At 35.2% G+C, this 25773-nt stretch overlaps 9 non-coding genes across 9 annotated transcripts; all 9 read left to right on the top strand.

Annotated features, from left to right (window-relative positions):
* The first annotated feature begins 966 nt into the window (after nucleotides 1-966).
* On the top strand, nucleotides 967-1040 carry TRNAT-UGU (transfer RNA threonine (anticodon UGU)). The gene has a single exon. It is a non-coding gene; the product is annotated as a tRNA-Thr (tRNA).
* Nucleotides 1041-2754: 1714 nt separating this feature from the next.
* On the top strand, nucleotides 2755-2828 carry TRNAT-UGU (transfer RNA threonine (anticodon UGU)). The gene has a single exon. It is a non-coding gene; the product is annotated as a tRNA-Thr (tRNA).
* A 911-nt stretch (nucleotides 2829-3739) lies between these two features.
* TRNAT-UGU (transfer RNA threonine (anticodon UGU)) lies at nucleotides 3740-3813 on the top strand. Its single transcript has one exon. It is a non-coding gene; the product is annotated as a tRNA-Thr (tRNA).
* A 911-nt stretch (nucleotides 3814-4724) lies between these two features.
* On the top strand, nucleotides 4725-4798 carry TRNAT-UGU (transfer RNA threonine (anticodon UGU)). The gene has a single exon. It is a non-coding gene; the product is annotated as a tRNA-Thr (tRNA).
* Nucleotides 4799-6509: 1711 nt separating this feature from the next.
* On the top strand, nucleotides 6510-6583 carry TRNAT-UGU (transfer RNA threonine (anticodon UGU)). The gene has a single exon. It is a non-coding gene; the product is annotated as a tRNA-Thr (tRNA).
* A 10848-nt stretch (nucleotides 6584-17431) lies between these two features.
* TRNAT-UGU (transfer RNA threonine (anticodon UGU)) lies at nucleotides 17432-17505 on the top strand. Its single transcript has one exon. It is a non-coding gene; the product is annotated as a tRNA-Thr (tRNA).
* Nucleotides 17506-18416: 911 nt separating this feature from the next.
* Nucleotides 18417-18490, top strand: TRNAT-UGU (transfer RNA threonine (anticodon UGU)). Its single transcript has one exon. It is a non-coding gene; the product is annotated as a tRNA-Thr (tRNA).
* A 1711-nt stretch (nucleotides 18491-20201) lies between these two features.
* On the top strand, nucleotides 20202-20275 carry TRNAT-UGU (transfer RNA threonine (anticodon UGU)). The gene has a single exon. It is a non-coding gene; the product is annotated as a tRNA-Thr (tRNA).
* A 1752-nt stretch (nucleotides 20276-22027) lies between these two features.
* TRNAT-UGU (transfer RNA threonine (anticodon UGU)) lies at nucleotides 22028-22101 on the top strand. Its single transcript has one exon. It is a non-coding gene; the product is annotated as a tRNA-Thr (tRNA).
* The last annotated feature ends 3672 nt before the right edge of the window (nucleotides 22102-25773 follow it).

Raw genomic sequence — 25773 nt, 5'->3', positions numbered from 1 at the left:
TTGAAATGCTCTAAAAGGAATCAGATGAAATAACTTTCTTTAGAGAATATAGGATGGGCTCAAGCTTTACAAATTAAAACCAGTGGAATTACACATTAGATGCTACAAATTTTCATAGCAGTTTTCGGAAAAAGCAGAATAATAAATATTCACCTATGGAAAATGTGGTGCTGTGGCTTAGTTGGTTAAAGCGGCTGTCTTGTAAACAGGAGATCCTGAGTTCAACTCTCAGCAGTACCTTGTTTTTGTCTTCTCAAGAACAAGCTTCCTATCTTAAAGCAGGTGTTTTACCTGTGTGCAAACTCAAATTTGCCATTGTTCCAGCCCTACTGATAGTGCAATTGTGAGATTAAGAATCTCATCTAAATGCTGAAAAGGAAGTAAGATTGCTTCAAGCTTGACAACTTAACCAATGGATTTTATTTTGAAATGCCTCCACTTTCCGCACCTGACTCTCTAAGCAGTCTTTCCAATATATCACATCTTTTTGTGATGTAGACAAGTTGGTCAAAGAGCCTGTTTAGTAAACAGAAAATCTTGATTTCGAATGTCAGCAGCGCTTTCCTTTCTTCATGTCAGTTTGGGGCTGTTAGCCGAAAAAGAGGACTTTCACTTTTGTTTGACATCAAACATATCTTTCCCAAAGCACTAATAAAGTGTAATTGAGAGAAAAAAACTTTCTGCTTTTGAAATGCTCTAAAAGGAATTAGATGAAATAAGTTTCTTTAGAGAATATAGGATGGCTTCAAGCATTACAAATTAAAACCAGTGGAATTTGAGTAAAAAAAAAAATTTTGCTTTTGAAATGCTCTAAAAGGAATCAGATGAAATAACTTTCTTTAGAGAATATAGGATGGGCTCAAGCATTACAAATTAAAACCAGTGGAATTACACATTAGATGCTACAAATTTTCATAGCAGTTTTCAGAAAAAGCAGAAAAATAAATATTCACCTACGGAACATGTGGTGCTGTGGCTTAGTTGGTTAAAGCACCTGTCTTGTAAACAGGAGATCCTGAGTTCAACTCTCAGCAGTACCTTGTTTTTGTCTTCTCAAGAATAAGCTTCCTATCTTAAAGCAGGTGTTTTACCTGTGTGCAAACTCAAATTTGCCATTGTTCCAGCCCTACTGATAGTGCAATTGTGAGATTAAGAATCTCATCTAAATGCTGAAAAGGAAGTAAGATTGCTTCAAGCTTGACAACTTAACCAACTTAACCAAGATGCTACATCTTCTCAAGAATAAGCTTCCTATCTTAAAGCAGGTGTGTTTTACCTGTGTGCAAACTCAAATTTGCCATTGTTCCAGCCCTACTGATAGTGCAATTGTGAGATTAAGAATCTCATCTAAATGCTGAAAAGGAAGTAAGATTGCTTCAAGCTTGACAACTTAACCAATGGATTTTATTTTGAAATGCCTCCACTTTCCGCACCTGACTCTCTAAGCAGTCTTTCCAATATATCACATCTTTTTGTGATGTAGACAAGTTGGTCAAAGAGCCTGTTAAGTAAACAGAAAATCTTGATTTCGATTGTCAGCAGTGCTTTCCTTTCTTCATGTCAGTTTGGGGCTGATAGCCGAAAAAGAGGACTTTCACTTTTGTTTGACATCAAACATGTCTTTCCCAAAGCACTAATAAAGTGTAATTGAGAGAAAAAAACTTTCTGCTTTTGAAATGCTCTAAAAGGAATTAGATGAAATAAGTTTCTTTAGAGAATATAGGATGGCTTCAAGCATTACAAATTAAAACCAGTGGAATTTGAGTAAAAAAAAAAATTTTGCTTTTGAAATGCTCTAAAAGGAATCAGATGAAATAACTTTCTTTAGAGAATAAAGGATGGGCTCAAGCTTTACAAATTAAAACCAGTGGAATTACACATTAGATGCTACAAATTTTCATAGCAGTTTTCGGAAAAAGCAGAATAATAAATATTCACCTACGGAACATGTGGTGCTGTGGCTTAGTTTGTTAAAGCGCCTGTCTTGTAAACAGGAGATCCTGAGTTCAACTCTCAGCAGTACCTTGTTTTCATCTTCTCAAGAATAAGCTTCCTATCTTAAAGCAGGTGTGTTTTACCTGTGTGCAAACTCAAATTTGCCATTGTTCCAGCCCTACTGATAGTGCAATTGTTAGATTAAGAATCTCATCTAAATGCTGAAAAGGAAGTAAGATTGCTTCAAGCTTGACAACTTAACCAATGGATTTTATTTTGAAATGCCTCCACTTTCCGCACCTGACTCTCTAAGCAGTCTTTCCAATATATCACATCTTTTTGTGATGTAGACAAGTTGGTCAAAGAGCCTGTTTAGTAAACAGAAAATCTTGATTTCTAATGTCAGCAGTGCTTTCCTTTCTTCATGTCAGTTTGGGGCTGTTAGCCGAAAAAGAGGACTTTCACTTTTGTTTGACATCAAACATGTCTTTCCCAAAGCACTAATAAAGTGTAATTGAGAGAAAAAAAACTTTCTGCTTTTGAAATGCTCTAAAAGGAATTAGATGAAATAAGTTTCTTTAGAGAATATAGGATGGCTTCAAGCATTACAAATTAAAACCAGTGGAATTTGAGTAAAAAAAAAAATTTTGCTTTTGAAATGCTCTAAAAGGAATCAGATGAAATAACTTTCTTTAGAGAATATAGGATGGGCTCAAGCATTACAAATTAAAACCAGTGGAATTACACATTAGATGCTACAAATTTTCATAGCAGTTTTCAGAAAAAGCAGAAAAATAAATATTCACCTACGGAACATGTGGTGCTGTGGCTTAGTTGGTTAAAGCACCTGTCTTGTAAACAGGAGATCCTGAGTTCAACTCTCAGCAGTACCTTGTTTTTGTCTTCTCAAGAATAAGCTTCCTATCTTAAAGCAGGTGTTTTACCTGTGTGCAAACTCAAATTTGCCATTGTTCCAGCCCTACTGATAGTGCAATTGTGAGATTAAGAATCTCATCTAAATGCTGAAAAGGAAGTAAGATTGCTTCAAGCTTGACAACTTAACCAACTTAACCAAGATGCTACATCTTCTCAAGAATAAGCTTCCTATCTTAAAGCAGGTGTGTTTTACCTGTGTGCAAACTCAAATTTGCCATTGTTCCAGCCCTACTGATAGTGCAATTGTGAGATTAAGAATCTCATCTAAATGCTGAAAAGGAAGTAAGATTGCTTCAAGCTTGACAACTTAACCAATGGATTTTATTTTGAAATGCCTCCACTTTCCGCACCTGACTCTCTAAGCAGTCTTTCCAATATATCACATCTTTTTGTGATGTAGACAAGTTGGTCAAAGAGCCTGTTAAGTAAACAGAAAATCTTGATTTCGATTGTCAGCAGTGCTTTCCTTTCTTCATGTCAGTTTGGGGCTGATAGCCGAAAAAGAGGACTTTCACTTTTGTTTGACATCAAACATGTCTTTCCCAAAGCACTAATAAAGTGTAATTGAGAGAAAAAAACTTTCTGCTTTTGAAATGCTCTAAAAGGAATTAGATGAAATAAGTTTCTTTAGAGAATATAGGATGGCTTCAAGCATTACAAATTAAAACCAGTGGAATTTGAGTAAAAAAAAAAATTTTGCTTTTGAAATGCTCTAAAAGGAATCAGATGAAATAACTTTCTTTAGAGAATATAGGATGGGCTCAAGCTTTACAAATTAAAACCAGTGGAATTACACATTAGATGCTACAAATTTTCATAGCAGTTTTCGGAAAAAGCAGAATAATAAATATTCACCTATGGAAAATGTGGTGCTGTGGCTTAGTTGGTTAAAGCACCTGTCTTGTAAACAGGAGATCCTGAGTTCAACTCTCAGCAGTACCTTGTTTTTGTCTTCTCAAGAATAAGCTTCCTATCTTAAAGCAGGTGTTTTACCTTTGTGCAAACTCAAATTTGCCATTGTTCCAGCCCTACTGATAGTGCAATTGTGAGATTAAGAATCTCATCTAAATGCTGAAAAGGAAGTAAGATTGCTTCAAGCTTGACAACTTAACCAACTTAACCAAGATGCTACATCTTCTCAAGAATAAGCTTCCTATCTTAAAGCAGGTGTGTTTTACCTGTGTGCAAACTCAAATTTGCCATTGTTCCAGCCCTACTGATAGTGCAATTGTGAGATTAAGAATCTCATCTAAATGCTGAAAAGGAAGTAAGATTGCTTCAAGCTTGACAACTTAACCAATGGATTTTATTTTGAAATGCCTCCACTTTCCGCACCTGACTCTCTAAGCAGTCTTTCCAATATATCACATCTTTTTGTGATGTAGACAAGTTGGTCAAAGAGCCTGTTAAGTAAACAGAAAATCTTGATTTCGATTGTCAGCAGTGCTTTCCTTTCTTCATGTCAGTTTGGGGCTGATAGCCGAAAAAGAGGACTTTCACTTTTGTTTGACATCAAACATGTCTTTCCCAAAGCACTAATAAAGTGTAATTGAGAGAAAAAAACTTTCTGCTTTTGAAATGCTCTAAAAGGAATTAGATGAAATAAGTTTCTTTAGAGAATATAGGATGGCTTCAAGCATTACAAATTAAAACCAGTGGAATTTGAGTAAAAAAAAAAATTTTGCTTTTGAAATGCTCTAAAAGGAATCAGATGAAATAACTTTCTTTAGAGAATATAGGATGGGCTCAAGCTTTACAAATTAAAACCAGTGGAATTACACATTAGATGCTACAAATTTTCATAGCAGTTTTCGGAAAAAGCAGAATAATAAATATTCACCTATGGAAAATGTGGTGCTGTGGCTTAGTTGGTTAAAGCACCTGTCTTGTAAACAGGAGATCCTGAGTTCAACTCTCAGCAGTACCTTGTTTTTGTCTTCTCAAGAATAAGCTTCCTATCTTAAAGCAGGTGTTTTACCTTTGTGCAAACTCAAATTTGCCATTGTTCCAGCCCTACTGATAGTGCAATTGTGAGATTAAGAATCTCATCTAAATGCTGAAAAGGAAGTAAGATTGCTTCAAGCTTGACAACTTAACCAACTTAACCAAGATGCTACATCTTCTCAAGAATAAGCTTCCTATCTTAAAGCAGGTGTGTTTTACCTGTGTGCAAACTCAAATTTGCCATTGTTCCAGCCCTACTGATAGTGCAATTGTGAGATTAAGAATCTCATCTAAATGCTGAAAAGGAAGTAAGATTGCTTCAAGCTTGACAACTTAACCAATGGATTTTATTTTGAAATGCCTCCACTTTCCGCACCTGACTCTCTAAGCAGTCTTTCCAATATATCACATCTTTTTGTGATGTAGACAAGTTGGTCAAAGAGCCTGTTAAGTAAACAGAAAATCTTGATTTCGATTGTCAGCAGTGCTTTCCTTTCTTCATGTCAGTTTGGGGCTGATAGCCGAAAAAGAGGACTTTCACTTTTGTTTGACATCAAACATGTCTTTCCCAAAGCACTAATAAAGTGTAATTGAGAGAAAAAAACTTTCTGCTTTTGAAATGCTCTAAAAGGAATTAGATGAAATAAGTTTCTTTAGAGAATATAGGATGGCTTCAAGCATTACAAATTAAAACCAGTGGAATTTGAGTAAAAAAAAAAATTTTGCTTTTGAAATGCTCTAAAAGGAATCAGATGAAATAACTTTCTTTAGAGAATATAGGATGGGCTCAAGTTTTACAAATTAAAACCAGTGGAATTACACATTAGATGCTACAAATTTTCATAGCAGTTTTCGGAAAAAGCAGAATAATAAATATTCACCTATGGAAAATGTGGTGCTGTGGCTTAGTTGGTTAAAGCGGCTGTCTTGTAAACAGGAGATCCTGAGTTCAACTCTCAGCAGTACCTTGTTTTTGTCTTCTCAAGAACAAGCTTCCTATCTTAAAGCAGGTGTTTTACCTGTGTGCAAACTCAAATTTGCCATTGTTCCAGCCCTACTGATAGTGCAATTGTGAGATTAAGAATCTCATCTAAATGCTGAAAAGGAAGTAAGATTGCTTCAAGCTTGACAACTTAACCAATGGATTTTATTTTGAAATGCCTCCACTTTCCGCACCTGACTCTCTAAGCAGTCTTTCCAATATATCACATCTTTTTGTGATGTAGACAAGTTGGTCAAAGAGCCTGTTTAGTAAACAGAAAATCTTGATTTCGAATGTCAGCAGCGCTTTCCTTTCTTCATGTCAGTTTGGGGCTGTTAGCCGAAAAAGAGGACTTTCACTTTTGTTTGACATCAAACATATCTTTCCCAAAGCACTAATAAAGTGTAATTGAGAGAAAAAAACTTTCTGCTTTTGAAATGCTCTAAAAGGAATTAGATGAAATAAGTTTCTTTAGAGAATATAGGATGGCTTCAAGCATTACAAATTAAAACCAGTGGAATTTGAGTAAAAAAAAAAATTTTGCTTTTGAAATGCTCTAAAAGGAATCAGATGAAATAACTTTCTTTAGAGAATATAGGATGGGCTCAAGCATTACAAATTAAAACCAGTGGAATTACACATTAGATGCTACAAATTTTCATAGCAGTTTTCAGAAAAAGCAGAAAAATAAATATTCACCTACGGAACATGTGGTGCTGTGGCTTAGTTGGTTAAAGCACCTGTCTTGTAAACAGGAGATCCTGAGTTCAACTCTCAGCAGTACCTTGTTTTTGTCTTCTCAAGAATAAGCTTCCTATCTTAAAGCAGGTGTTTTACCTGTGTGCAAACTCAAATTTGCCATTGTTCCAGCCCTACTGATAGTGCAATTGTGAGATTAAGAATCTCATCTAAATGCTGAAAAGGAAGTAAGATTGCTTCAAGCTTGACAACTTAACCAACTTAACCAAGATGCTACATCTTCTCAAGAATAAGCTTCCTATCTTAAAGCAGGTGTGTTTTACCTGTGTGCAAACTCAAATTTGCCATTGTTCCAGCCCTACTGATAGTGCAATTGTGAGATTAAGAATCTCATCTAAATGCTGAAAAGGAAGTAAGATTGCTTCAAGCTTGACAACTTAACCAATGGATTTTATTTTGAAATGCCTCCACTTTCCGCACCTGACTCTCTAAGCAGTCTTTCCAATATATCACATCTTTTTGTGATGTAGACAAGTTGGTCAAAGAGCCTGTTAAGTAAACAGAAAATCTTGATTTCGATTGTCAGCAGTGCTTTCCTTTCTTCATGTCAGTTTGGGGCTGATAGCCGAAAAAGAGGACTTTCACTTTTGTTTGACATCAAACATGTCTTTCCCAAAGCACTAATAAAGTGTAATTGAGAGAAAAAAACTTTCTGCTTTTGAAATGCTCTAAAAGGAATTAGATGAAATAAGTTTCTTTAGAGAATATAGGATGGCTTCAAGCATTACAAATTAAAACCAGTGGAATTTGAGTAAAAAAAAAAATTTTGCTTTTGAAATGCTCTAAAAGGAATCAGATGAAATAACTTTCTTTAGAGAATATAGGATGGGCTCAAGCTTTACAAATTAAAACCAGTGGAATTACACATTAGATGCTACAAATTTTCATAGCAGTTTTCGGAAAAAGCAGAATAATAAATATTCACCTATGGAAAATGTGGTGCTGTGGCTTAGTTGGTTAAAGCAGCTGTCTTGTAAACAGGAGATCCTGAGTTCAACTCTCAGCAGTACCTTGTTTTTGTCTTCTCAAGAACAAGCTTCCTATCTTAAAGCAGGTGTTTTACCTGTGTGCAAACTCAAATTTGCCATTGTTCCAGCCCTACTGATAGTGCAATTGTGAGATTAAGAATCTCATCTAAATGCTGAAAAGGAAGTAAGATTGCTTCAAGCTTGACAACTTAACCAACTTAACCAAGATGCTACATCTTCTCAAGAATAAGCTTCCTATCTTAAAGCAGGTGTGTTTTACCTGTGTGCAAACTCAAATTTGCCATTGTTCCAGCCCTACTGATAGTGCAATTGTGAGATTAAGAATCTCATCTAAATGCTGAAAAGGAAGTAAGATTGCTTCAAGCTTGACAACTTAACCAATGGATTTTATTTTGAAATGCCTCCACTTTCCGCACCTGACTCTCTAAGCAGTCTTTCCAATATATCACATCTTTTTGTGATGTAGACAAGTTGGTCAAAGAGCCTGTTAAGTAAACAGAAAATCTTGATTTCGATTGTCAGCAGTGCTTTCCTTTCTTCATGTCAGTTTGGGGCTGATAGCCGAAAAAGAGGACTTTCACTTTTGTTTGACATCAAACATGTCTTTCCCAAAGCACTAATAAAGTGTAATTGAGAGAAAAAAACTTTCTGCTTTTGAAATGCTCTAAAAGGAATTAGATGAAATAAGTTTCTTTAGAGAATATAGGATGGCTTCAAGCATTACAAATTAAAACCAGTGGAATTTGAGTAAAAAAAAAAATTTTGCTTTTGAAATGCTCTAAAAGGAATCAGATGAAATAACTTTCTTTAGAGAATATAGGATGGGCTCAAGCTTTACAAATTAAAACCAGTGGAATTACACATTAGATGCTACAAATTTTCATAGCAGTTTTCGGAAAAAGCAGAATAATAAATATTCACCTATGGAAAATGTGGTGCTGTGGCTTAGTTGGTTAAAGCGGCTGTCTTGTAAACAGGAGATCCTGAGTTCAACTCTCAGCAGTACCTTGTTTTCATCTTCTCAAGAATAAGCTTCCTATCTTAAAGCAGGTGTGTTTTACCTGTGTGCAAACTCAAATTTGCCATTGTTCCAGCCCTACTGATAGTGCAATTGTGAGATTAAGAATCTCATCTAAATGCTGAAAAGGAAGTAAGATTGCTTCAAGCTTGACAACTTAACCAATGGATTTTATTTTGAAATGCCTCCACTTTCCGCACCTGACTCTCTAAGCAGTCTTTCCAATATATCACATCTTTTTGTGATGTAGACAAGTTGGTCAAAGAGCCTGTTTAGTAAACAGAAAATCTTGATTTCTAATGTCAGCAGTGCTTTCCTTTCTTCATGTCAGTTTGGGGCTGTTAGCCGAAAAAGAGGACTTTCACTTTTGTTTGACATCAAACATGTCTTTCCCAAAGCACTAATAAAGTGTAATTGAGAGAAAAAAAACTTTCTGCTTTTGAAATGCTCTAAAAGGAATTAGATGAAATAAGTTTCTTTAGAGAATATAGGATGGCTTCAAGCATTACAAATTAAAACCAGTGGAATTTGAGTAAAAAAAAAAATTTTGCTTTTGAAATGCTCTAAAAGGAATCAGATGAAATAACTTTCTTTAGAGAATATAGGATGGGCTCAAGCATTACAAATTAAAACCAGTGGAATTACACATTAGATGCTACAAATTTTCATAGCAGTTTTCAGAAAAAGCAGAAAAATAAATATTCACCTACGGAACATGTGGTGCTGTGGCTTATTTGTTTAAAGCACCTGTCTTGTAAACAGGAGATCCTGAGTTCAACTCTCAGCAGTACCTTGTTTTTGTCTTCTCAAGAATAAGCTTCCTATCTTAAAGCAGGTGTTTTACCTGTGTGCAAACTCAAATTTGCCATTGTTCCAGCCCTACTGATAGTGCAATTGTGAGATTAAGAATCTCATCTAAATGCTGAAAAGGAAGTAAGATTGCTTCAAGCTTGACAACTTAACCAACTTAACCAAGATGCTACATCTTCTCAAGAATAAGCTTCCTATCTTAAAGCAGGTGTGTTTTACCTGTGTGCAAACTCAAATTTGCCATTGTTCCAGCCCTACTGATAGTGCAATTGTGAGATTAAGAATCTCATCTAAATGCTGAAAAGGAAGTAAGATTGCTTCAAGCTTACTTAACCAACAACTTAACCAATGGATTTTATTTTGAAATGCCTCCACTTTCCGCACCTGACTCTCTAAGCAGTCTTTCCAATATATCACATCTTTTTGTGATGTAGACAAGTTGGTCAAAGAGCCTGTTAAGTAAACAGAAAATCTTGATTTCGATTGTCAGCAGTGCTTTCCTTTCTTCATGTCAGTTTGGGGCTGATAGCCGAAAAAGAGGACTTTCACTTTTGTTTGACATCAAACATGTCTTTCCCAAAGCACTAATAAAGTGTAATTGAGAGAAAAAAACTTTCTGCTTTTGAAATGCTCTAAAAGGAATTAGATGAAATAAGTTTCTTTAGAGAATATAGGATGGCTTCAAGCATTACAAATTAAAACCAGTGGAATTTGAGTAAAAAAAAAATTTTTGCTTTTGAAATGCTCTAAAAGGAATCAGATGAAATAACTTTCTTTAGAGAATATAGGATGGGCTCAAGCTTTACAAATTAAAACCAGTGGAATTACACATTAGATGCTACAAATTTTCATAGCAGTTTTCGGAAAAAGCAGAATAATAAATATTCACCTATGGAAAATGTGGTGCTGTGGCTTAGTTGGTTAAAGCAGCTGTCTTGTAAACAGGAGATCCTGAGTTCAACTCTCAGCAGTACCTTGTTTTTGTCTTCTCAAGAACAAGCTTCCTATCTTAAAGCAGGTGTTTTACCTGTGTGCAAACTCAAATTTGCCATTGTTCCAGCCCTACTGATAGTGCAATTGTGAGATTAAGAATCTCATCTAAATGCTGAAAAGGAAGTAAGATTGCTTCAAGCTTGACAACTTAACCAACTTAACCAAGATGCTACATCTTCTCAAGAATAAGCTTCCTATCTTAAAGCAGGTGTGTTTTACCTGTGTGCAAACTCAAATTTGCCATTGTTCCAGCCCTACTGATAGTGCAATTGTGAGATTAAGAATCTCATCTAAATGCTGAAAAGGAAGTAAGATTGCTTCAAGCTTGACAACTTAACCAATGGATTTTATTTTGAAATGCCTCCACTTTCCGCACCTGACTCTCTAAGCAGTCTTTCCAATATATCACATCTTTTTGTGATGTAGACAAGTTGGTCAAAGAGCCTGTTAAGTAAACAGAAAATCTTGATTTCGATTGTCAGCAGTGCTTTCCTTTCTTCATGTCAGTTTGGGGCTGATAGCCGAAAAAGAGGACTTTCACTTTTGTTTGACATCAAACATGTCTTTCCCAAAGCACTAATAAAGTGTAATTGAGAGAAAAAAACTTTCTGCTTTTGAAATGCTCTAAAAGGAATTAGATGAAATAAGTTTCTTTAGAGAATATAGGATGGCTTCAAGCATTACAAATTAAAACCAGTGGAATTTGAGTAAAAAAAAAAATTTTGCTTTTGAAATGCTCTAAAAGGAATCAGATGAAATAACTTTCTTTAGAGAATATAGGATGGGCTCAAGCTTTACAAATTAAAACCAGTGGAATTACACATTAGATGCTACAAATTTTCATAGCAGTTTTCGGAAAAAGCAGAATAATAAATATTCACCTATGGAAAATGTGGTGCTGTGGCTTAGTTGGTTAAAGCGGCTGTCTTGTAAACAGGAGATCCTGAGTTCAACTCTCAGCAGTACCTTGTTTTTGTCTTCTCAAGAACAAGCTTCCTATCTTAAAGCAGGTGTTTTACCTGTGTGCAAACTCAAATTTGCCATTGTTCCAGCCCTACTGATAGTGCAATTGTGAGATTAAGAATCTCATCTAAATGCTGAAAAGGAAGTAAGATTGCTTCAAGCTTGACAACTTAACCAATGGATTTTATTTTGAAATGCCTCCACTTTCCGCACCTGACTCTCTAAGCAGTCTTTCCAATATATCACATCTTTTTGTGATGTAGACAAGTTGGTCAAAGAGCCTGTTTAGTAAACAGAAAATCTTGATTTCGAATGTCAGCAGCGCTTTCCTTTCTTCATGTCAGTTTGGGGCTGTTAGCCGAAAAAGAGGACTTTCACTTTTGTTTGACATCAAACATATCTTTCCCAAAGCACTAATAAAGTGTAATTGAGAGAAAAAAACTTTCTGCTTTTGAAATGCTCTAAAAGGAATTAGATGAAATAAGTTTCTTTAGAGAATATAGGATGGCTTCAAGCATTACAAATTAAAACCAGTGGAATTTGAGTAAAAAAAAAAATTTTGCTTTTGAAATGCTCTAAAAGGAATCAGATGAAATAACTTTCTTTAGAGAATATAGGATGGGCTCAAGCATTACAAATTAAAACCAGTGGAATTACACATTAGATGCTACAAATTTTCATAGCAGTTTTCAGAAAAAGCAGAAAAATAAATATTCACCTACGGAACATGTGGTGCTGTGGCTTATTTGTTTAAAGCACCTGTCTTGTAAACAGGAGATCCTGAGTTCAACTCTCAGCAGTACCTTGTTTTTGTCTTCTCAAGAATAAGCTTCCTATCTTAAAGCAGGTGTTTTACCTGTGTGCAAACTCAAATTTGCCATTGTTCCAGCCCTACTGATAGTGCAATTGTGAGATTAAGAATCTCATCTAAATGCTGAAAAGGAAGTAAGATTGCTTCAAGCTTACTTAACCAACAACTTAACCAATGGATTTTATTTTGAAATGCCTCCACTTTCCGCACCTGACTCTCTAAGCAGTCTTTCCAATATATCACATCTTTTTGTGATGTAGACAAGTTGGTCAAAGAGCCTGTTAAGTAAACAGAAAATCTTGATTTCGATTGTCAGCAGTGCTTTCCTTTCTTCATGTCAGTTTGGGGCTGATAGCCGAAAAAGAGGACTTTCACTTTTGTTTGACATCAAACATGTCTTTCCCAAAGCACTAATAAAGTGTAATTGAGAGAAAAAAACTTTCTGCTTTTGAAATGCTCTAAAAGGAATTAGATGAAATAAGTTTCTTTAGAGAATATAGGATGGCTTCAAGCATTACAAATTAAAACCAGTGGAATTTGAGTAAAAAAAAAATTTTTGCTTTTGAAATGCTCTAAAAGGAATCAGATGAAATAACTTTCTTTAGAGAATATAGGATGGGCTCAAGCTTTACAAATTAAAACCAGTGGAATTACACATTAGATGCTACAAATTTTCATAGCAGTTTTCGGAAAAAGCAGAATAATAAATATTCACCTATGGAAAATGTGGTGCTGTGGCTTAGTTGGTTAAAGCAGCTGTCTTGTAAACAGGAGATCCTGAGTTCAACTCTCAGCAGTACCTTGTTTTTGTCTTCTCAAGAACAAGCTTCCTATCTTAAAGCAGGTGTTTTACCTGTGTGCAAACTCAAATTTGCCATTGTTCCAGCCCTACTGATAGTGCAATTGTGAGATTAAGAATCTCATCTAAATGCTGAAAAGGAAGTAAGATTGCTTCAAGCTTGACAACTTAACCAACTTAACCAAGATGCTACATCTTCTCAAGAATAAGCTTCCTATCTTAAAGCAGGTGTGTTTTACCTGTGTGCAAACTCAAATTTGCCATTGTTCCAGCCCTACTGATAGTGCAATTGTGAGATTAAGAATCTCATCTAAATGCTGAAAAGGAAGTAAGATTGCTTCAAGCTTGACAACTTAACCAATGGATTTTATTTTGAAATGCCTCCACTTTCCGCACCTGACTCTCTAAGCAGTCTTTCCAATATATCACATCTTTTTGTGATGTAGACAAGTTGGTCAAAGAGCCTGTTAAGTAAACAGAAAATCTTGATTTCGATTGTCAGCAGTGCTTTCCTTTCTTCATGTCAGTTTGGGGCTGATAGCCGAAAAAGAGGACTTTCACTTTTGTTTGACATCAAACATGTCTTTCCCAAAGCACTAATAAAGTGTAATTGAGAGAAAAAAACTTTCTGCTTTTGAAATGCTCTAAAAGGAATTAGATGAAATAAGTTTCTTTAGAGAATATAGGATGGCTTCAAGCATTACAAATTAAAACCAGTGGAATTTGAGTAAAAAAAAAAATTTTGCTTTTGAAATGCTCTAAAAGGAATCAGATGAAATAACTTTCTTTAGAGAATATAGGATGGGCTCAAGCTTTACAAATTAAAACCAGTGGAATTACACATTAGATGCTACAAATTTTCATAGCAGTTTTCGGAAAAAGCAGAATAATAAATATTCACCTATGGAAAATGTGGTGCTGTGGCTTAGTTGGTTAAAGCGGCTGTCTTGTAAACAGGAGATCCTGAGTTCAACTCTCAGCAGTACCTTGTTTTTGTCTTCTCAAGAACAAGCTTCCTATCTTAAAGCAGGTGTTTTACCTGTGTGCAAACTCAAATTTGCCATTGTTCCAGCCCTACTGATAGTGCAATTGTGAGATTAAGAATCTCATCTAAATGCTGAAAAGGAAGTAAGATTGCTTCAAGCTTGACAACTTAACCAATGGATTTTATTTTGAAATGCCTCCACTTTCCGCACCTGACTCTCTAAGCAGTCTTTCCAATATATCACATCTTTTTGTGATGTAGACAAGTTGGTCAAAGAGCCTGTTTAGTAAACAGAAAATCTTGATTTCGAATGTCAGCAGCGCTTTCCTTTCTTCATGTCAGTTTGGGGCTGTTAGCCGAAAAAGAGGACTTTCACTTTTGTTTGACATCAAACATATCTTTCCCAAAGCACTAATAAAGTGTAATTGAGAGAAAAAAACTTTCTGCTTTTGAAATGCTCTAAAAGGAATTAGATGAAATAAGTTTCTTTAGAGAATATAGGATGGCTTCAAGCATTACAAATTAAAACCAGTGGAATTTGAGTAAAAAAAAAAATTTTGCTTTTGAAATGCTCTAAAAGGAATCAGATGAAATAACTTTCTTTAGAGAATATAGGATGGGCTCAAGCATTACAAATTAAAACCAGTGGAATTACACATTAGATGCTACAAATTTTCATAGCAGTTTTCAGAAAAAGCAGAAAAATAAATATTCACCTACGGAACATGTGGTGCTGTGGCTTATTTGTTTAAAGCACCTGTCTTGTAAACAGGAGATCCTGAGTTCAACTCTCAGCAGTACCTTGTTTTTGTCTTCTCAAGAATAAGCTTCCTATCTTAAAGCAGGTGTTTTACCTGTGTGCAAACTCAAATTTGCCATTGTTCCAGCCCTACTGATAGTGCAATTGTGAGATTAAGAATCTCATCTAAATGCTGAAAAGGAAGTAAGATTGCTTCAAGCTTGACAACTTAACCAACTTAACCAAGATGCTACATCTTCTCAAGAATAAGCTTCCTATCTTAAAGCAGGTGTGTTTTACCTGTGTGCAAACTCAAATTTGCCATTGTTCCAGCCCTACTGATAGTGCAATTGTGAGATTAAGAATCTCATCTAAATGCTGAAAAGGAAGTAAGATTGCTTCAAGCTTACTTAACCAACAACTTAACCAATGGATTTTATTTTGAAATGCCTCCACTTTCCGCACCTGACTCTCTAAGCAGTCTTTCCAATATATCACATCTTTTTGTGATGTAGACAAGTTGGTCAAAGAGCCTGTTAAGTAAACAGAAAATCTTGATTTCGATTGTCAGCAGTGCTTTCCTTTCTTCATGTCAGTTTGGGGCTGATAGCCGAAAAAGAGGACTTTCACTTTTGTTTGACATCAAACATGTCTTTCCCAAAGCACTAATAAAGTGTAATTGAGAGAAAAAAACTTTCTGCTTTTGAAATGCTCTAAAAGGAATTAGATGAAATAAGTTTCTTTAGAGAATATAGGATGGCTTCAAGCATTACAAATTAAAACCAGTGGAATTTGAGTAAAAAAAAATTTTTTGCTTTTGAAATGCTCTAAAAGGAATCAGATGAAATAACTTTCTTTAGAGAATATAGGATGGGCTCAAGCTTTACAAATTAAAACCAGTGGAATTACACATTAGATGCTACAAATTTTCATAGCAGTTTTCGGAAAAAGCAGAATAATAAATATTCACCTATGGAAAATGTGGTGCTGTGGCTTAGTTGGTTAAAGCAGCTGTCTTGTAAACAGGAGATCCTGAGTTCAACTCTCAGCAGTACCTTGTTTTTGTCTTCTCAAGAACAAGCTTCCTATCTTAAAGCAGGTGTTTTACCTGTGTGCAAACTCAAATTTGCCATTGTTCCAGCCCTACTGATAGTGCAATTGTGAGATTAAGAATCTCATCTAAATGCTGAAAAGGAAGTAAGATTGCTTCAAGCTTGACAACTTAACCAACTTAACCAAGATGCTACATCTTCTCAAGAATAAGCTTCCTATCTTAAAGCAGGTGTGTTTTACCTGTGTGCAAACTCAAATTTGCCATTGTTCCAGCCCTACTGATAGTGCAATTGTGAGATTAAGAATCTCATCTAAATGCTGAAAAGGAAGTAAGATTGCTTCAAGCTTGACAACTTAACCAATGGATTTTATTTTGAAATGCCTCCACTTTCCGCACCTGACTCTCTAAGCAGTCTTTCCAATATATCACATCTTTTTGTGATGTAGACAAGTTGGTCAAAGAGCCTGTTAAGTAAACAGAAAATCTTGATTTCGATTGTCAGCAGTGCTTTCCTTTCTTCATGTCAGTTTGGGGCTGATAGCCGAAAAAGAGGACTTTCACTTTTGTTTGACATCAAACATGTCTTTCCCAAAGCACTAATAAAGTGTAATTGAGAGAAAAAAACTTTCTGCTTTTGAAATGCTCTAAAAGGAATTAGATGAAATAAGTTTCTTTAGAGAATATAGGATGGCTTCAAGCATTACAAATTAAAACCAGTGGAATTTGAGTAAAAAAAAAAATTTTGCTTTTGAAATGCTCTAAAAGGAATCAGATGAAATAACTTTCTTTAGAGAATATAGGATGGGCTCAAGCTTTACAAATTAAAACCAGTGGAATTACACATTAGATGCTACAAATTTTCATAGCAGTTTTCGGAAAAAGCAGAATAATAAATATTCACCTATGGAAAATGTGGTGCTGTGGCTTAGTTGGTTAAAGCGGCTGTCTTGTAAACAGGAGATCCTGAGTTCAACTCTCAGCAGTACCTTGTTTTTGTCTTCTCAAGAACAAGCTTCCTATCTTAAAGCAGGTGTTTTACCTGTGTGCAAACTCAAATTTGCCATTGTTCCAGCCCTACTGATAGTGCAATTGTGAGATTAAGAATCTCATCTAAATGCTGAAAAGGAAGTAAGATTGCTTCAAGCTTGACAACTTAACCAATGGATTTTATTTTGAAATGCCTCCACTTTCCGCACCTGACTCTCTAAGCAGTCTTTCCAATATATCACATCTTTTTGTGATGTAGACAAGTTGGTCAAAGAGCCTGTTTAGTAAACAGAAAATCTTGATTTCGAATGTCAGCAGCGCTTTCCTTTCTTCATGTCAGTTTGGGGCTGTTAGCCGAAAAAGAGGACTTTCACTTTTGTTTGACATCAAACATATCTTTCCCAAAGCACTAATAAAGTGTAATTGAGAGAAAAAAACTTTCTGCTTTTGAAATGCTCTAAAAGGAATTAGATGAAATAAGTTTCTTTAGAGAATATAGGATGGCTTCAAGCATTACAAATTAAAACCAGTGGAATTTGAGTAAAAAAAAAAATTTTGCTTTTGAAATGCTCTAAAAGGAATCAGATGAAATAACTTTCTTTAGAGAATATAGGATGGGCTCAAGCATTACAAATTAAAACCAGTGGAATTACACATTAGATGCTACAAATTTTCATAGCAGTTTTCAGAAAAAGCAGAAAAATAAATATTCACCTACGGAACATGTGGTGCTGTGGCTTAGTTGGTTAAAGCACCTGTCTTGTAAACAGGAGATCCTGAGTTCAACTCTCAGCAGTACCTTGTTTTTGTCTTCTCAAGAATAAGCTTCCTATCTTAAAGCAGGTGTTTTACCTGTGTGCAAACTCAAATTTGCCATTGTTCCAGCCCTACTGATAGTGCAATTGTGAGATTAAGAATCTCATCTAAATGCTGAAAAGGAAGTAAGATTGCTTCAAGCTTGACAACTTAACCAACTTAACCAAGATGCTACATCTTCTCAAGAATAAGCTTCCTATCTTAAAGCAGGTGTTTTTTACCTGTGTGCAAACTCAAATTTGCCATTGTTCCAGCCCTACTGATAGTGCAATTGTGAGATTAAGAATCTCATCTAAATGCTGAAAAGGAAGTAAGATTGCTTCAAGCTTGACAACTTAACCAATGGATTTTATTTTGAAATGCCTCCACTTTCCGCACCTGACTCTCTAAGCAGTCTTTCCAATATATCACATCTTTTTGTGATGTAGACAAGTTGGTCAAAGAGCCTGTTAAGTAAACAGAAAATCTTGATTTCGATTGTCAGCAGTGCTTTCCTTTCTTCATGTCAGTTTGGGGCTGATAGCCGAAAAAGAGGACTTTCACTTTTGTTTGACATCAAACATGTCTTTCCCAAAGCACTAATAAAGTGTAATTGAGAGAAAAAAACTTTCTGCTTTTGAAATGCTCTAAAAGGAATTAGATGAAATAAGTTTCTTTAGAGAATATAGGATGGCTTCAAGCATTACAAATTAAAACCAGTGGAATTTGAGTAAAAAAAAAAATTTTGCTTTTGAAATGCTCTAAAAGGAATCAGATGAAATAACTTTCTTTAGAGAATATAGGATGGGCTCAAGCTTTACAAATTAAAACCAGTGGAATTACACATTAGATGCTACAAATTTTCATAGCAGTTTTCAGAAAAAGCAGAAAAATAAATATTCACCTACGGAACATGTGGTGCTGTGGCTTAGTTGGTTAAAGCACCTGTCTTGTAAACAGGAGATCCTGAGTTCAACTCTCAGCAGTACCTTGTTTTTGTCTTCTCAAGAATAAGCTTCCTATCTTAAAGCAGGTGTTTTACCTGTGTGCAAACTCAAATTTGCCATTGTTCCAGCCCTACTGATAGTGCAATTGTGAGATTAAGAATCTCATCTAAATGCTGAAAAGGAAGTAAGATTGCTTCAAGCTTGACAACTTAACCAACTTAACCAAGATGCTACATCTTCTCAAGAATAAGCTTCCTATCTTAAAGCAGGTGTTTTTTACCTGTGTGCAAACTCAAATTTGCCATTGTTCCAGCCCTACTGATAGTGCAATTGTGAGATTAAGAATCTCATCTAAATGCTGAAAAGGAAGTAAGATTGCTTCAAGCTTGACAACTTAACCAATGGATTTTATTTTGAAATGCCTCCACTTTCCGCACCTGACTCTCTAAGCAGTCTTTCCAATATATCACATCTTTTTGTGATGTAGACAAGTTGGTCAAAGAGCCTGTTAAGTAAACAGAAAATCTTGATTTCGATTGTCAGCAGTGCTTTCCTTTCTTCATGTCAGTTTGGGGCTGATAGCCGAAAAAGAGGACTTTCACTTTTGTTTGACATCAAACATGTCTTTCCCAAAGCACTAATAAAGTGTAATTGAGAGAAAAAAACTTTCTGCTTTTGAAATGCTCTAAAAGGAATTAGATGAAATAAGTTTCTTTAGAGAATATAGGATGGCTTCAAGCATTACAAATTAAAACCAGTGGAATTTGAGTAAAAAAAAAAATTTTGCTTTTGAAATGCTCTAAAAGGAATCAGATGAAATAACTTTCTTTAGAGAATATAGGATGGGCTCAAGCTTTACAAATTAAAACCAGTGGAATTACACATTAGATGCTACAAATTTTCATAGCAGTTTTCGGAAAAAGCAGAATAATAAATATTCACCTATGGAAAATGTGGTGCTGTGGCTTAGTTGGTTAAAGCGGCTGTCTTGTAAACAGGAGATCCTGAGTTCAACTCTCAGCAGTACCTTGTTTTTGTCTTCTCAAGAACAAGCTTCCTATCTTAAAGCAGGTGTTTTACCTGTGTGCAAACTCAAATTTGCCATTGTTCCAGCCCTACTGATAGTGCAATTGTGAGATTAAGAATCTCATCTAAATGCTGAAAAGGAAGTAAGATTGCTTCAAGCTTGACAACTTAACCAATGGATTTTATTTTGAAATGCCTCCACTTTCCGCACCTGACTCTCTAAGCAGTCTTTCCAATATATCACATCTTTTTGTGATGTAGACAAGTTGGTCAAAGAGCCTGTTTAGTAAACAGAAAATCTTGATTTCGAATGTCAGCAGCGCTTTCCTTTCTTCATGTCAGTTTGGGGCTGTTAGCCGAAAAAGAGGACTTTCACTTTTGTTTGACATCAAACATATCTTTCCCAAAGCACTAATAAAGTGTAATTGAGAGAAAAAAACTTTCTGCTTTTGAAATGCTCTAAAAGGAATTAGATGAAATAAGTTTCTTTAGAGAATATAGGATGGCTTCAAGCATTACAAATTAAAACCAGTGAAATTTGAGTAAAAAAAAAAATTTTGCTTTTGAAATGCTCTAAAAGGAATCAGATGAAATAACTTTCTTTAGAGAATATAGGATGGGCTCAAGCATTACAAATTAAAACCAGTGGAATTACACATTAGATGCTACAAATTTTCATAGCAGTTTTCGGAAAAAGCAGAATAATAAATATTCACCTATGGAACATGTGGTGCTGTGGCTTAGTTGGTTAAAGCGCCTGTCTTGTAAACAGGAGATCCTGAGTTCAACTCTCAGCAGTACCTTGTTTTTGTCTTCTCAAGAATAAGCTTCCTATCTTAAAGCTGGTGTTTTACCTGTGTGCAAACTCAAATTTGCCATTGTTCCAGCCCTACTGATAGTGCAATTGTGAGATTAAGAATCTCATCTAAATGCTGAAAAGGAAGTAAGATTGCTTCAAGCTTGACAACTTAAAAAAATGGATTTTATTTTGAAATGCCTCCACTTTCCGCATCTGACTCTCTAAGCAGTCTTTCCAATATATCACATCTTTTTGTGATGTAGACAAGTTGGTCAAAGAGCCTGTTTAGTAAACAGAAAATCTTGATTTCGAATGTCAGCAGTGCTTTCCTTTCTTCATGTCAGTTTGGGGCTGTTAGCCGAAAAAGAGGACTTTCACTTTTGTTTGACATCAAACATGTCTTTCCCAAAGCACTAATAAAGTGTAATTGAGAGAAAAAAACTTTCTGCTTTTGAAATGCTCTAAAAGGAATTAGATGAAATAAGTTTCTTTAGAGAATATAGGTTGGCTTCAAGCATTACAAATTAAAACCAGTGGAATTTGAAAAAAAAAAAATTTTTGCTTTTGAAATGCTCTAAAAGGAATCAGAAGAAATAACTTTCTTTAGAGAATATAGGATGGGCTCAAGCTTTACAAATTAAAACCAGTGGAATTACCTTGTTTTCGTCTTCTCAAGAATAAGCTTCCTATCTTAAAGCAGGTGTGTTTTACCTGTGTGCAAACTCAAATTTGCCATTGTTCCAGCCCTACTGATAGTGCAATTGTGAGATTAAGAATCTCATCTAAATGCTGAAAAGGAAGTAAGATTGCTTCAAGCTTGACAACTTAACCAACTTAACCAAGATGCTACATCTTCTCAAGAATAAGCTTCCTATCTTAAAGCAGGTGTGTTTTACCTGTGTGCAAACTCAAATTTGCCATTGTTCCAGCCCTACTGATAGTGCAATTGTGAGATTAAGAATCTCATCTAAATGCTGAAAAGGAAGTAAGATTGCTTCAAGCTTGACAACTTAACCAACTTAACCAAGATGCTACATCTTCTCAAGAATAAGCTTCCTATCTTAAAGCAGGTGTGTTTTACCTGTGTGCAAACTCAAATTTGCCATTGTTTCAGCCCTACTGATAGTGCAATTGTGAGATTAAGAATCTCATCTAAATGCTGAAAAGGAAGTAAGATTGCTTCAAGCTTGACAACTTAACCAATGGATTTTATTTTGAAATGCCTCCACTTTCCGCACCTGACTCTCTAAGCAGTCTTTCCAATATATCACATCTTTTTGTGATGTAGACAAGTTGGTCAAAGAGCCTGTTTAGTAAACAGAAAATCTTGATTTCGAATGTCAGCAGCGCTTTCCTTTCTTCATGTCAGTTTGGGGCTGTTAGCCGAAAAAGAGGACTTTCACTTTTTTTTGACATCAAACATATCTTTCCCAAAGCACTAATAAAGTGTAATTGAGAGAAAAAAACTTTCTGCTTTTGAAATGCTCTAAAAGGAATTAGATGAAATAAGTTTCTTTAGAGAATATAGGATGGCTTCAAGCATTACAAATTAAAACCAGTGAAATTTGAGTAAAAAAAAAAATTTTGCTTTTGAAATGCTCTAAAAGAAATCAGATGAAATAACTTTCTTTAGAGAATATAGGATGGGCTCAAGCATTACAAATTAAAACCAGTGGAATTACACATTAGATGCTACAAATTTTCATAGCAGTTTTCGGAAAAAGCAGAATAATAAATATTCACCTATGGAACATGTGGTGCTGTGGCTTAGTTGGTTAAAGCGCCTGTCTTGTAAACAGGAGATCCTGAGTTCAACTCTCAGCAGTACCTTGTTTTTGTCTTCTCAAGAATAAGCTTCCTATCTTAAAGCTGGTGTTTTACCTGTGTGCAAACTCAAATTTGCCATTGTTCCAGCCCTACTGATAGTGCAATTGTGAGATTAAGAATCTCATCTAAATGCTGAAAAGGAAGTAAGATTGCTTCAAGCTTGACAACTTAACCAACTTAACCAAGATGCTACATCTTCTCAAGAATAAGCTTCCTATCTTAAAGCAGGTGTGTTTTACCTGTGTGCAAACTCAAATTTGCCATTGTTCCAGCCCTACTGATAGTGCAATTGTGAGATTAAGAATCTCATCTAAATGCTGAAAAGGAAGTAAGATTGCTTCAAGCTTACTTAACCAACAACTTAACCAATGGATTTTATTTTGAAATGCCTCCACTTTCCGCACCTGACTCTCTAAGCAGTCTTTCCAATATATCACATCTTTTTGTGATGTAGACAAGTTGGTCAAAGAGCCTGTTAAGTAAACAGAAAATCTTGATTTCGATTGTCAGCAGTGCTTTCCTTTCTTCATGTCAGTTTGGGGCTGATAGCCGAAAAAGAGGACTTTCACTTTTGTTTGACATCAAACATGTCTTTCCCAAAGCACTAATAAAGTGTAATTGAGAGAAAAAAACTTTCTGCTTTTGAAATGCTCTAAAAGGAATTAGATGAAATAAGTTTCTTTAGAGAATATAGGATGGCTTCAAGCATTACAAATTAAAACCAGTGGAATTTGAGTAAAAAAAAAATTTTTGCTTTTGAAATGCTCTAAAAGGAATCAGATGAAATAACTTTCTTTAGAGAATATAGGATGGGCTCAAGCTTTACAAATTAAAACCAGTGGAATTACACATTAGATGCTACAAATTTTCATTGCAGTTTTCGGAAAAAGCAGAATAATAAATATTCACCTATGGAAAATGTGGTGCTGTGGCTTAGTTGGTTAAAGCAGCTGTCTTGTAAACAGGAGATCCTGAGTTCAACTCTCAGCAGTACCTTGTTTTTGTCTTCTCAAGAACAAGCTTCCTATCTTAAAGCAGGTGTTTTACCTGTGTGCAAACTCAAATTTGCCATTGTTCCAGCCCTACTGATAGTGCAATTGTGAGATTAAGAATCTCATCTAAATGCTGAAAAGGAAGTAAGATTGCTTCAAGCTTGACAACTTAACCAACTTAACCAAGATGCTACATCTTCTCAAGAATAAGCTTCCTATCTTAAAGCAGGTGTGTTTTACCTGTGTGCAAACTCAAATTTGCCATTGTTCCAGCCCTACTGATAGTGCAATTGTGAGATTAAGAATCTCATCTAAATGCTGAAAAGGAAGTAAGATTGCTTCAAGCTTGACAACTTAACCAATGGATTTTATTTTGAAATGCCTCCACTTTCCGCACCTGACTCTCTAAGCAGTCTTTCCAATATATCACATCTTTTTGTGATGTAGACAAGTTGGTCAAAGAGCCTGTTTAGTAAACAGAAAATCTTGATTTCGAATGTCAGCAGCGCTTTCCTTTCTTCATGTCAGTTTGGGGCTGTTAGCCGAAAAAGAGGACTTTCACTTTTGTTTGACATCAAACATATCTTTCCCAAAGCACTAATAAAGTGTAATTGAGAGAAAAAAACTTTCTGCTTTTGAAATGCTCTAAAAGGAATTAGATGAAATAAGTTTCTTTAGAGAATATAGGATGGCTTCAAGCATTACAAATTAAAACCAGTGGAATTTGAGTAAAAAAAAAAATTTTGCTTTTGAAATGCTCTAAAAGGAATCAGATGAAATAACTTTCTTTAGAGAATATAGGATGGGCTCAAGCATTACAAATTAAAACCAGTGGAATTACACATTAGATGCTACAAATTTTCATAGCAGTTTTCAGAAAAAGCAGAAAAATAAATATTCACCTACGGAACATGTGGTGCTGTGGCTTATTTGTTTAAAGCACCTGTCTTGTAAACAGGAGATCCTGAGTTCAACTCTCAGCAGTACCTTGTTTTTGTCTTCTCAAGAATAAGCTTCCTATCTTAAAGCAGGTGTTTTACCTGTGTGCAAACTCAAATTTGCCATTGTTCCAGCCCTACTGATAGTGCAATTGTGAGATTAAGAATCTCATCTAAATGCTGAAAAGGAAGTAAGATTGCTTCAAGCTTGACAACTTAACCAACTTAACCAAGATGCTACATCTTCTCAAGAATAAGCTTCCTATCTTAAAGCAGGTGTGTTTTACCTGTGTGCAAACTCAAATTTGCCATTGTTCCAGCCCTACTGATAGTGCAATTGTGAGATTAAGAATCTCATCTAAATGCTGAAAAGGAAGTAAGATTGCTTCAAGCTTACTTAACCAACAACTTAACCAATGGATTTTATTTTGAAATGCCTCCACTTTCCGCACCTGACTCTCTAAGCAGTCTTTCCAATATATCACATCTTTTTGTGATGTAGACAAGTTGGTCAAAGAGCCTGTTAAGTAAACAGAAAATCTTGATTTCGATTGTCAGCAGTGCTTTCCTTTCTTCATGTCAGTTTGGGGCTGATAGCCGAAAAAGAGGACTTTCACTTTTGTTTGACATCAAACATGTCTTTCCCAAAGCACTAATAAAGTGTAATTGAGAGAAAAAAACTTTCTGCTTTTGAAATGCTCTAAAAGGAATTAGATGAAATAAGTTTCTTTAGAGAATATAGGATGGCTTCAAGCATTACAAATTAAAACCAGTGGAATTTGAGTAAAAAAAAATTTTTTGCTTTTGAAATGCTCTAAAAGGAATCAGATGAAATAACTTTCTTTAGAGAATATAGGATGGGCTCAAGCTTTACAAATTAAAACCAGTGGAATTACACATTAGATGCTACAAATTTTCATAGCAGTTTTCGGAAAAAGCAGAATAATAAATATTCACCTATGGAAAATGTGGTGCTGTGGCTTAGTTGGTTAAAGCAGCTGTCTTGTAAACAGGAGATCCTGAGTTCAACTCTCAGCAGTACCTTGTTTTTGTCTTCTCAAGAACAAGCTTCCTATCTTAAAGCAGGTGTTTTACCTGTGTGCAAACTCAAATTTGCCATTGTTCCAGCCCTACTGATAGTGCAATTGTGAGATTAAGAATCTCATCTAAATGCTGAAAAGGAAGTAAGATTGCTTCAAGCTTGACAACTTAACCAACTTAACCAAGATGCTACATCTTCTCAAGAATAAGCTTCCTATCTTAAAGCAGGTGTGTTTTACCTGTGTGCAAACTCAAATTTGCCATTGTTCCAGCCCTACTGATAGTGCAATTGTGAGATTAAGAATCTCATCTAAATGCTGAAAAGGAAGTAAGATTGCTTCAAGCTTGACAACTTAACCAATGGATTTTATTTTGAAATGCCTCCACTTTCCGCACCTGACTCTCTAAGCAGTCTTTCCAATATATCACATCTTTTTGTGATGTAGACAAGTTGGTCAAAGAGCCTGTTAAGTAAACAGAAAATCTTGATTTCGATTGTCAGCAGTGCTTTCCTTTCTTCATGTCAGTTTGGGGCTGATAGCCGAAAAAGAGGACTTTCACTTTTGTTTGACATCAAACATGTCTTTCCCAAAGCACTAATAAAGTGTAATTGAGAGAAAAAAACTTTCTGCTTTTGAAATGCTCTAAAAGGAATTAGATGAAATAAGTTTCTTTAGAGAATATAGGATGGCTTCAAGCATTAC

The sequence above is a fragment of the Dendrobates tinctorius genome, unplaced genomic scaffold (assembly GCF_039654945.1).
Source record: "Dendrobates tinctorius isolate UK_male_01 unplaced genomic scaffold, ASM3965494v1 ptg000254l, whole genome shotgun sequence".
NCBI classification, from domain to species: domain Eukaryota; kingdom Metazoa; phylum Chordata; class Amphibia; order Anura; family Dendrobatidae; genus Dendrobates; species Dendrobates tinctorius.
Note: the sequence above shows the minus strand (reverse complement) of the source record. Positions and strands in the feature narration are given on the sequence as shown.